This window comes from Coregonus lavaretus (genome assembly GCF_964263955.1).
Source record: "Coregonus lavaretus genome assembly, chromosome: 2".
Lineage (NCBI taxonomy): Eukaryota > Metazoa > Chordata > Actinopteri > Salmoniformes > Salmonidae > Coregonus > Coregonus lavaretus.
In genome coordinates this window covers 10,414,662-10,427,625 of record NC_139989.1, presented here as the reverse complement: position 1 = coordinate 10,427,625, position 12,964 = coordinate 10,414,662, and the positions used below count along the sequence as shown (strand labels likewise).

Genomic DNA, 12,964 nt, shown 5'->3' with positions numbered 1-12,964 from the left:
CTGCAAAACGTGGCTCCACAAAGTATTGACATTGGAGGGGTGAATAGTTATGCACGCTCAAGTTTTCAGTTTTTTTTGTCTTATTTCTTGTTTGTTTCACAAAAAAATATTTTGCATCTTCAAAGTGGTAGGCATGTTGTGTAAATCAAATGATACAAACCCCCCAAAAAATCCATTTTAATTCCAGGTTGTAAGGCAACAAAATAGGAAAAATGCCATGGGGGGTGAATACTTTCGCAAGCCACTGTATGTGCAAGGAAGGCAGCTGATATTTGGCTGTGTGCTTGCGGTTGTGTAGAGTGATACACTGTATACTTCTGGGTCATGGGAGAGTAACATATACTGTACTTCCAGGTTATGGGAGAAAGGGACACTGAAAAGTTACAAGATACTGTAACATTATGGAGGATGTATGTGCAGGGCTATGGCCAGCTCTGCCACAGTTTGCTTTCAGACTAGGGAATATGAATAATAATTCTGGCCTGACCATGTTGAAGTGCATAGCCTATGCCACCCTGTTCATATCAGACACTACAGCAAGCTAGAAGACAGAAGCAGCTCCAGGTCTTGATTGTGTGATAGCGTTATACATGGTTGACTTTATATAACATTTCAAATATTTATTTCAATAAATCTCTTTGAAAACAAACTGGGTGTCTGCTATGTATGTCTGGAGCTTTATAGATTTTTCTTTATAGATGTTATGTCTCACCCATGCTGGAGTATTCCACCGTCCTCTCACAATTAATGTGGTCAATGGACATGCTATCGAGAACATTCGCTAACAAAAGTACAAGATCAATGGTATTGTCAGAGCCATTTTGATATATAAAATAAACAGTTGAAATTATATTAAGGAATGTATAAGAATTATGTATTAAATGTAAAGAAACTATTATTTGAAATAATGTATATGCTAATGTTTATAGAAACCCCTTTTTTATTTGTTTATTGTGACACCTGGCGGTTACCTGTAGTGCACCAGCAGGGTAGCATAAGGGGTTAATGGCAACATGGCCCTAGTCACTAATTAAGGTGGAACTGGCTGACACCAAGTAGAGTTACAGTTTCCAACTGTGTATATCCTATTATTTTCTACTGTCTATTTGATTTGTACCATTTAATTGAATACTTTTCCTACAATTCTTTAGTTTACATTTTCCATCATTATCACCTTTGGAATCATTGTCTAGCTCCAATTGTAACTAGGACCAGATCGGAGATTGAGTGTGTGTTCCTCTTCTCCGGCGAGGCGATGCAACAACCAATGGGCAAATTCCTGCCAGTTCACACCGGGTTCATCAACGAAAAAACTGTCCCAGCTCTTCCTAAAAATGACGCTGCTCAAAGAACAACGGAATGTTTGGTGGGAAAGAGGGGCTGAACACTGTCCCGTGTAGCTCAATGGTGCTTGCATGGTGCTTGCAACGCCAGGGTTGTGGGTTTGATTCCCATGGGGGACCAGTATGGAGAAAAAATAAGTATGAAAATGTATGCAGTTCCTACTGTAAATCGCTCTGGATAAGAGCATCTGCTGAATAACTAAAATGTAAACACTGATCTATATGAGAGGTGTGAATTGCAGACAAGTGCCATGTGCTCAGGTAGAAGCCATTAGCCCAAACAAAGAAAACCATGTATCAAATCTAATTGTATTTGTCACATGTGTGGTAGACCAACAGTGAAATGCTTACTTAAGGGCCCTTCTGAACAATGCAGAGAGAAAAATAAACACATCTAGCTACATGTTGAACTTCCATCCTCTCAGGCCAGGGGAACAATGTATACATTTATGGTTGGATTAGAATCGCCGTTATAATCATTGGCCAGTCCGGAGAATTAAGTAAAACCACAAGTCCAAATCCCTATCTCCATCCATGGCTAATTTAGTAAATGGGATGATTTTAGCTAGCTAGCCTTTTTTTGGTGGGCCAGGACCATTCACAACTGTATATTCAATAAATCTCTGAGACTTGAACCATCTGCCTCACGTGTCTGCATCTGGGTCTCATCCTGAGTCATGATATCCCGGGGATTAGGGCCTGGTCTGGAGTAGGCAGAACGTCCAGAGCTGCCGACTCGTTGAAGTAGAAATGACCATCCACATCAAGGTTAGTGATCGCTATTCTGATCTCAAGAAGCTGTTTTCGGTTATAGGAAATGATGGGGGAGACATTATGTACAAAAAAAGTTACAATCAGCGTAAAAAAACACACAAAAGAGCAGAATTGGTCAGGAGCCCGTAAAACGGCTGCTATCCACTGCAGCACCATCTCAAAGTTGATACATGTACATCCTGGTATACTTACACTATATATACAAAATTATGTGGACACCTCTTCAAATTAGTGGATTCAGCTATTTCAGCCATACCCGTTGCTGACAGGTGTATCAAATCAAACCACACAGCCATGCAATTTCCATAGACAAACATTGGCAGTAGAATGACCTTACTTAAGAGCTCAGTGACTTTCAACATCACACCATCATAGGATGCCACCTTTCCTACAAGTCAGTTGGTCAGATTTCTGAAGCGCCTAGCACATAAAAATCGTCTGTCCTCGGTTGCAACACTTCCTACAGAGTTCCAAACTGCCTCTGGAAGCAACGTCATCATAAGAACTGTTTGTCGGGAGCTTCATGAAATGGGTTTCCAAGGCCGAACAGCCACATACAAGCCTAAGATCACCATGCGCAACGCCAAGCGTCAGCTGGAGTGATGTAACGCTCACCGCCATTGGACTCTGTAGCAGTGGAAATGCATTCTCTGGAGTGATGAATCACGTTTCACCATCTGGCAGTCCGATGGACGAATCTGGGTTTGGCGGATGCCAGGAGAACGCTACCTGCCCCAATGCATAGTGCCAACTGTAAAGATTGGTGAAGGAGGAATAATGGTCTGGGGCTGTTTTTCATGGTTCGGGCTAGGCCCCTTAGTACCAGTGAAGGGAAATCTTAACCCTACAGCATACAATGACATTCTAGACGATTCTGTGCTTCCAACTTTGTGGCAACAGTTTGGGGAAGGCCCTTTCCTGTTTCAGCATGACAATGCCCCCGTGCACAAAGTGAGGTCCATACAGAAATGGTTTGTCGAGATCAGTGTGGAATAACTTGACAGGCATGCACAGAGCCATGACCTCAACCCCATCGAACACAGTTGGGATGAATTGGAACGCTGACTGCGAGCCAGGCCTAATCACACAACATCAGTGCCCGACCTCACTAATGTTCTTGTGGTTGAATGGAAGCAAGTCCCCGCAGCAATGTCCCAACATCTAGTGGAAAGCCTTACCAGAAGAGTGGAGTTTGTTATAGCAGAAAAGGGGGGACCAATTCCATATTAATGCCCATGATTTTGGAATGAGATGTTCAACGAGTAAGTGTCCACATATTTTTGGTCATGTAGAGTATGTCATGGATAGCCACCTTGCGAGCAAATAATTTTTGCAGCCCCCCTCGTGACAGATGTCCACTTACTTTTGTTATGTAGTGTATGTGGGTGAGTCAACTTATTTTAATGACATTATTTCATATGATTTGATACATGTTATTAACAGTGTGCTCCATTTGAAGTAGAAATCTTTATTATTAAAACTTTATTACATGAAACAAAATGTTTAATCATTTTGAGACTACAGGAAATAGATTGACTGCTATGTTAAACAACTGCAGTCGTGACTGGTTTGGTTGTCAACAGCCTTGTGGCTATTGTAGTCTTTTGACTGTAGAAAAACTGGAATCTCTAAAGTTGTCTTATGTGAGGCAGGCATGTGAGGGAGGGGCAACTGTGACTGCGCAATGAACCATCTGAGCAAACGAACAAGGCCTGAATATATCCATTATCTGGATTACAATCAACGGTCGCTCAGATGTTGCACGCATCAACCAATGGTTGCATGCCACATCATCGGCTGTGACGTCAGGCACCAGATTGCTATAACATATAATGTGGTTAGCTGAAAGGTAAAATACCTATCCAGCCGTTGTAAGATCTGGCATGCATCAGCAACGCCTGGGCAGGGACCTTCATTATCCAACCCTGGAACTGCGATAGAGAATCTATCTTCAATTAAGTTGTTCATTATTGGATCAATTGGATTAATGGGAAACAAGTTGAAACCCTTTGTTTGAAGCCTATTCTAAAATATAGTTAATAGGCTTCAATATAGGAAAGGTATATTTCACCATGTGCTTATCTACTGTATATTCTGGGCATTCTTAAACGAATGGGCTCGTTTGAGTGGTAAGGCGAAAGCAACCAACTGTAGATGAATGTCGAGGAGTTAAGTCGGGGGGAGGTGCATCTGCGACAGCCGAAAGTCGGACACTGATGTGGTTTTCCAACAGCAACGCTCAGTGCAACATGGCAGTGTTGCCATTGATGATAAAAGTTGTTCTTTATCATGTTGAAATAAAGATATTTCCATCCCCCATATCACACTCTCACAAACTGAAAATATAAAGTGTACATTGGGAAATCAATTGGTGAGAGAGAAATCCTAAAATATCACATTCCACTGTATACATGATTTGCAGCAAAGTTGGTTCCTGTTTCAGTCACGTCTTCGGTCACGTTTGCGTGGGTCAAAGAAAAACAACCTATTGATTGGTTGACAATAGAGCCTCCCACAATGCAGGTGATGGCTGCAGGATGAAGTTAGTGAAGACCAACTGCAAAAACTTGCAGTCGACTTCAGTCAAAACGTCATGACCTTTGATCACATGATTTTTGTAAAGTTCATGCAGTCGACGTGTAGGCACAAGTCGGACAATTTTTATCCCCCTAATGCCACACCTTTGAAAGACGGTGACCATCGACTTGACAAAAGTGATCCGCTCAAACGCGCTCATTGCCTTGAAATACAAAATGTATTTCTGATATCATAATGCCTACATAGCATTTTGATTGGACCAGGCCAGCATGACCTTAGTTAGAATACTGGAGTTGGAACCACCCATAGAGATAGTTAGAAGACGCAACATTGTATCTGTCCCGTTATGGCTTCTTTGAGAGCATGGGAAGTGCCATCAAAGATAGTATTCTACAGTATGAAGATTCCTAGAAACTGCTTCTCCAAAAGAAATCCCTGATCACTCTTCTAGCGATGTCATGGCGACGTTGGCTGGCTAAGCTCATGCGCAGAAACACATAATCGGGTCTAATGGTTGTCTTGTGCTGAACTGCGATTTAAAGTTGTTTTTGATGAGATTCAAGTTTGTTACTTTCACGAGGTTGGAGTAATAACATGTTCAGCTACTTAAGACATTGGCTCAAATCCAGTCGTGGAAAAAGTACCCAATCGTCATACTTGAGTAAAAGTAAAGATTCCTTACTCAAGTAAAAGTGAAAGTCACCCAGTAAAATCCTACTTGAGTAAAAGTCTAAATGTATTTGGTTTTAAATATACTTAAGTATCAAAAGTAAACGTAATTGCTAAAATATACTTAAGTATCAAATGTAAAAGTAAAAGTATAAATCATTTCAAATTCCTTATATTAAGCAAACCAGACGGCACCATTTTCTTGTTTTTTATTTATTTATGGTTAGCCAGGTGCACGCTCCAACCCTCAGACATAATTTACAAACGAAGCATGTGTTTAGTGAGTCTGCCAGATCAGAGGCAGTAGGGATGACCAGGGATATTCTCTTGATAAGTGTGTGAATGAGACAATTTTCCTGTCCTGCTAAGCATCTAAAATGTAGCGAGCACTTTTGGGTGTCAGGGAAAATGTATGGAGTAAAAAGTACATCATTTTCATTAGGAATGTAGTGAAGTAAAAGTATAAAGTTGTCAAAAATATAAATATTAAAGTAAAGTACAGATACCTAAAAAAAACTACTTAAGTAGTACTTTCAAGTATTTTTACATCACTGCTCAAATCTATGTTGTGCCTTTAGATTTCAAGAAAATGAACAAGTAAGGAATAATTTTTCACTTCTCCCATTTACTTCCCAAACCCCAAACCCCTGTTTGGTCTGTCCAGTCTGCTTCGCAAAGCTTTGGTTCTCTGGGTTTAGAAACTATGTTGTGCCATTGAGGCCATCTCCATTTTGAAGTAGTCAATTTTCTTCAGCTACTACTTCTATGAGTTGGTAAACAAACCAAAAGGGTGCATACTGCCACCTGGAGTGTGTTGTTTGAAAAGGTTGGTGATTTTCTGCCACCTGCACTTCTGGAACGTTTGCTAACGATTATAATTAATTGGCTGATCCCTCCTGATGACCTGAATGGAATTATGTGATCCTTCCCAAACCCATAGGAAGTTCCACCCAGTTGACTACTTCAAAATTGTGAAAGTCTTCAATGGCGCTGCCCATGCTAAAACAAGATTTTGGGCACTAGAGTCCTCTATCTATCTCTATGCGTCCACCACTGAAAGGTGAGCTTTTGGCCATGCGATGGCGACATTGTATAATTTAACGCAAAGTGTTGAAATAGTCACTGAAATAGTTTCCAAACCAGGTGTTATAATGTTAATGGTTACAGTTCAAAACTGAAACATTACGTTCTGTTACAAAGTAATGCAGTAACTTAGTGTCAGGGTAAGTTTATGTAAGTTATGGTAATTTTCTATGCCTTTTTGGATGAGATATTAAGCATATTCTATAGCAATAACTGCCATTTACAATATTTATACAGTTTATAAAGGATATTATGATTTAGCAATTTCAACAGCCAACACTGCTCATTAAGTCGAATAATAAGATTAGGCCTAGGCCCTATGCTATAGCCTAGCAAGCCCATAGGCCTAATGAATAATTAACTTTTTTATGTATTCGAATTTAAAACGTGCATCGTCACACCACACAATTGGCTTGTTTGAGTGGTAAGGCTGAAGCAACAAACTGCAGACGAAAGTCGAGGAGTGAAGTCGGGGAGGTGCATCTGCGACAGCCGAAAGTCGGACACTGATTTGGTTTTCCAACAGGAAGGCTCAATGCAACATGGCAGTGTTGCCATTGTTTATAAAAGTTTTTTTTTGAAATGTCGAAATAAACATGTCTCCAACCTCCATATCACACACTGTAAATGTATGTGCGTAGGCTGACATTGTACTATTAATTGGGGAGAGAGAGACTCAAATATTACATTCATTTGTACACTGTATACACATAATTGCGGCAAAGTTGCTTCCTGTTTCAGTAACGTCTTTGGTCCCGTTCGCGTCAGTCAAACAAAAACACTAATGATTGGTTGACAATTAGTGCCTCCCACAATGCAGGCGATGGCTGCAAGTTGCAGCTGGTAGGGAGCAACTACAGAAAATTGCGGTTGACTGCAGTTGAAACTTCATGACCTTTGATCATAGGGTTGTTGTAAAGTGAATGTAGGCGCAAGTCAGAAATTTTTTGATCTCCATAATGCAACACAATTTGAAAGGCGTGACCACCGTCTTGATAAAAGTGATCTGCTCCAACGCGCCCAATAGCATTGATATATGATCTAGCCAGGGAGACTATCCGCCAGCGACATTCTGACGTTTTAGTCGGGTTGCGTGATATTCTTCAATGGCTGTTCTTATGGGTTGCCGTTTTCAGCCAGTGTTCCTTACAATGATTGGGCCCATACTGTCCCGTAAAAGGAGTCAAACTTACTCATTGTACGTTCCGGTTGTCTATCAAAAGTACATAACAGCGCCGAAGGAAACCGTCAGGGCGTTCCTTGTAAAATACGAAGCTATGATTGGAAGTAGCGTCTGTCAAAATGTTTTTTTCCCCATTATCATTGGATGAAATTTCAGTCAGCTGGTATTTTTGGATTTTGATTGGAGGAAACTGTCTGTGGGCGTTAATGTTACCCTGCGGTCATTGAAGTGCAGTACGGGAGGGCGGATCTTCATCTTGGTGGCAGCTACACTCCGAGACTCCCGACAAACTGTCAAAAATATTCAGCAAACGGTGAGTCAACTCAAAAATAAACACAGCCTTTTATTGGGCAACTCATCTACGTACCTCGGGTTGTGGTTATCATGTTGTTCTGATACGGTTTGTTGATTTATCAGTGAAGAAGGGACGGTGGATTTTGGATGAGAAATACGCACGGTACACATCATAGCAAGAAGTGCATGGCTGAAGTCGCAGTGTCACACCCGAGTGTCACAGCGCAGGAGTTATGGCTGTACGCAAAGTTATGCACGTTTGTGTGTGTGTGGCCATAACGTCATTCAATTAGGGCTAAGCAACTGCGCACATTGTTCCTATTCGTATAAGCCTTTATAAAGTGCAATTCAATTCCCCATGGTATGGTAGTGTTTTTCTTTTTCGGGGGGGGGGGGGGGGCTTCAGCTCAGTCGGGATCTCCCGCAGAGCTTCTTTGTATCCGACTGTTGACAAATGTGAACTTTGAATACAACTTTGAATACACTGCAACATTGTAACATTTGGATCATTTCGATGTGACCATTTTCAGTTTTGACTGTACAGCCTAAGTAAAATGTAGTTTTACTTTCCTATAAGGCTGGCCTAGGCTACGTGTTATGCTCTGATATAGTTAGCGGATTAAACTCAACGATTTATGATGGAGTTGAGTGGCGACTAGTGTTGGTTTTTATAAAAAAAAACAAGAACAATCTTGTGTTTAATTGCGGGCTATTCTTTGGGTGCTGAAATCGGTAATTTTGTATAAAAACGTCATTTTATATGACGGAGCTCGTCTGCCCACACTAGTTGCACGCTCAACTCCATCACAAATCGTGGAGTTGAGTCTAATCTGCTATGATTTAAATGAATATAATCTCCAAAACAACCTTCAGGCCTACTGCACAGCAGTTGAGATATTGCACTGTAGCCAGAAAGCAGTTTATCTTCAACATGTGCTGTCGGCTTAGGGCAGTTATTGACAATTATATCTTTCACTGCCATGTGTTTCAAAGTGCAGTCTGTAGGCCTATCCATGAAAAGGAACATGTACCTGCTGCTCACTGGCCACCCCATTGCCTCACATTATTGTAAACACTGAGCTACTTTCTCTCAGTGTTGGGCTGCCTATTCGATTTCTGTACATTATTATCAGCCCGTAGGCCTCTTGTGATGCCACTGAAGAGTTAACCATATCTCCTAGATATTGATGATAGGAATGATAAGAGGAAGAGCAGAGCGAGGATTATTCTTGTTATTAGAGAGGAGTGTGGATCCTGCAGTGGTACTGGACAATCCACCCCAGATTACTACAGGCAGGAATCAGAGGTGGGTCTGTCTAACCCAGCGGTGGCTTCATTACCGGCTACATTCTGTCTGATTGTCAAATGATATATTTTACCTATAGAAACATCCTCGCAGGTGAGGGTAACACTTTACATTAAGATGCTCTTATACATATGAGTGATGCTGTAATTACTACAGTATTAATGTTGTTGTTGTTACTAATTATGGTATTATTACAGAATAGCAACTTTAATGTAAAGTATTACCAAGGGGGCAGGTAGCCTGTCGGTTAGAGTGTTGGGCCAGTAACCGAAAGGTTGCTGGTTCGAATACCCAAGCCGACAAGGTGAAAAATCTGTTGATGTGCCCTTGAGCAAGGCACTTAACCCTAATTTGCTCCAGGGTTGCCGTACTACTATGGCTGACCCTGTAAAATAACACATTTCACTGCACCTATCTGGTGTATGTGACAATAAAAAGCATCTTTATCTTAAGTGTGCATATGTTTTCTCCCTTTCTTTGACACAGTTAGAGAAATGTCCGGGACAAATCCACGCATTCATATCAGACCGAATTGGGCCATTGAGGTGGAGGCCTGATCTAATCTGCGTGTTTGTCGGTTTCCATTTCTTTGTCTCGTGGCCCATGCTAGCTTGTAGCATAGCTGAGCTAAGAGGAAAGAATGTTAGGCTGTGGATTTATCATGCAGACATGTACTCATTGATGTTTTCGCAAACCAAGGATAACTTCTGGACTTGCACTTTTGTCCTGACCTGGAAAGGTTCCACTAGGATTACTGTGTCATATGTCAAAGATGTAAAAATGAAAGTAGCCTATCTAGCCTGCCCTGGTTAAAAGTCTGGTAACCCTTAGTGACATTTGGTTAGGTTGTTAGAGGTTTGTATCGGCCAACCATATTTTTCGTCATGTCAACTGTGTAACTTCATGCATCCCCTTCTCCTAGTACAACAATTCAAACAGTGGTGATTTCATTAACCATGCTCACATTGTTGTAAAAAAACCAAATTGATATCTATTTTTGGTTGAAACTACCCATTTTATTGTCCTATTTGGTCCTGTTTGGTCTCTATGTCCCAGTGCCTGTAAATGTATTAGCTCTTTCAGCTTCTAGCTGTCTAAACAGGAGCAGGCAACCTGGAAGCTACAAAGTAATCACCCTATCCAGGACTTCCCAGGCGGCACAATAAAAAAGCGCTTTGGTTTGGAATGTATTTATTCAGAAACGCACCTAGTGGATTGTGGAAGCTTTGGTTTGGAATGTATTTATTCAGAAACGCACCTAGTGGATTGTGGAAGCTTTGGTTTGGAATGTATTTATTCAGAAACTGACCTAGTGGATTGTGGAAGCTTTGGTTTGGAATGTATTTATTCAGAAATGCACCTAGTGGATTGTGGAAGCTTTGGTTTGGAATGTATTTATTCAAAAATGCACCTAGTGGATTGAGGAAGCTTTGGTTTGGAATGTATTTATTCAGAAACGCACCTAGTGGATTGTGGAAGCTTTGGTTTGGAATGTATTTATTCAGAAACGCACCTAGTGGATTGTGGAAGCTTTGGTTTGGAATGTATTTATTCAGAAACGCACCTAGTGGATTGTGGAAGCTTTGGTTTGGAATGTATTTATTCAGAAACGCACCTAGTGGATTGTGGAAGCTTTGGGTTGGAATGCTACAGGGAGGAGTCACCGACAGAGAGAGGAATCCTAAGGTCAGAGCGCACGTTCACTGCAAAGGGCAAAAGTGACAAGAAATGTCAGCTTTGGGGCGGAGAACCTAACCTTTTACGGCTGTCAGTCGACAGTGTCTACATGCCTCAGGAAGAAGAAAATCTAAAACACAAACAAAACTTTTGGGAAAATTCATCAGGTGGATTTGTAATGTCATTACACTATCACAAGTTACGTTCTTTATATATCATGCCCTGCAAAGCTGAATGCTTCTCTGTTACACATGGCATGACTTACTACACTCTCTGGAGTTAAAATGTAACAAAATTAGCTTATCTAAAGCTCGACAGCACTGTTGGGAAACGTACCAAGTCTGTGTTAAAAAGATCTACAACTGTCATTCTTTTAAATTAGAAGTGAAAGGGCTATAGCAATAACATGAAGGCTACCTCAATAGAGACTGATGTGCATAGTGTGCAGTGACACGATCTTTAGATAAAATAATTTTAGGTGAGCTCGAACTACACGCATGGGACACATTTTCATTATGCACTAAAACCCTCACTTGCATGCTTGGATTATTACACAAGGACGGTTATTAGAAAATGACTGAATTAAATTGAGGTTATCAGGAAGGGTACGAATAAATGAACGAGCATACTAGGTGAGAGGGGCCCTTGATTATCCTCCCAGTCTGCCAGCGGCAGGTAGCTTAGTGGGTAAGAGCGTTGTGCCAGTAACCGAAAGGTCGCTGGTTCTAATCCCCGAGCCGACTAGGTGAAAAATCTGTCGATGTGCCCTTAAGCAAGGCACTTAACCCTAATTGCTCATGTAAGTCGCTCTGGATAAGAGCGTCTGCTAAATGACTAAAATGTAAATAAGGGGAAACCAATTGAGTGGAACTAAGAACTCTCAATTCCTCTCCACTCTCCCCCACTGCTAATCTGGTCTGATCTGTGTCTCCCATCCCTGTGGCTGCTGCTCACCATGACTCTGCTAGCCTGGCCTGGATGACCCATCTGAAGTGGGGGTGCGCTTTTCTATAGAACCCTCGGCAGCGCGTTGTGCAGCAAAGATAGGATGTCAAGCCACAGTAACTTTAGACCTAGAGGCCTGGTCAACCCTAGAGAGACAGGCCTTCTCAAAGAGCCTGTCAATGGAGTTTGGGCCTATGTGAAGCCTGGGAAATCACACATTTATTCAGTATTTTCAAACAATGTAGTATTTTTGCCCCTCAATAAGCCTCCAATACAGCCATGATGCGAGTGGCTGACCTCAGAGGGCATGTGTGATGCTGTGCGGTCCCGTAGGGGCAGTACAGCTCACACTAGGCCAGACAAAGGACAGGGATGGGTCAGGGCCTGTGATGGATATCAGGCGGTGTCAGTACAGTGAGGCAATGGTAACCAAACAGAGGCTGTAGTGCTTCGAGAGTTAGCGTGACTGTCTTTAGTCCTGATTGCTGTATCATGGTGTAGTGTACCCCAGCCTCCTACCTCTGCCCCAAGCCACTGATTGTCATGACAACCAGGACACTGTCATTATTGCTGTTGGCCCAATCTGTAATTGATAGGTTAAATTATCCATCATGCAATTACAGCAGCCCTGTGTCCTGTCCATCCGGTCAATCTGGATATTTTATGATCTGATGAGCATCCGTGAGCAGGGATCAATACTAAGGTCGCCTGATTTTATGGCCACTAACAGCACAGTTACCTGTGAATGTGAATATAGCCATAATCTGTTTATGTTATATACTGTTAAAACTATCTATAAGGACAGTTTATACCTGTGTAATAGTTACTGTTTTGGCCTAATGGGTAGTTTGAATAGTTTCACTTACTTATACAATCATGTGTGATAATAAGTCAACTTTTTGTGGGCACATGCTCAAAGGCGATACATCATTGACAGGGAGAAGATGTTGTAAACCTGATGGGACAGGACTGTGTCTCCCTAGAAAAGCATCAATCATTCACCCAATGGAACATCCCTCGCTTCATCTCTCCTAGCTCTGACTGTAACTGTCTCATTCAGACATGTTTGTGTGTTCGTTTTGGACCCATTCCAGGCAGTCTAATGTGCTGGCAGAAGGGTTCTTGTATTTCCAGGGTGCTCCGAATGGGACT

General features: G+C 41.6%; 1 protein-coding gene across 2 annotated transcripts in view; it reads left to right on the top strand.

Annotated features, from left to right (window-relative positions):
• The first annotated feature begins 7,828 nt into the window (after positions 1-7,828).
• The window catches only part of LOC311145591 (uncharacterized protein), a 122,567-nt gene continuing 117,431 nt past the window's right edge, over positions 7,829-12,964 (top strand). For both annotated transcript variants that reach the window (XM_084181872.1, XM_084181871.1), the window contains exon 1: positions 7,829-7,903. The gene's annotated coding sequence lies outside the window, so the exon portion shown is untranslated. The remainder of the gene's footprint in view (positions 7,904-12,964) is intronic.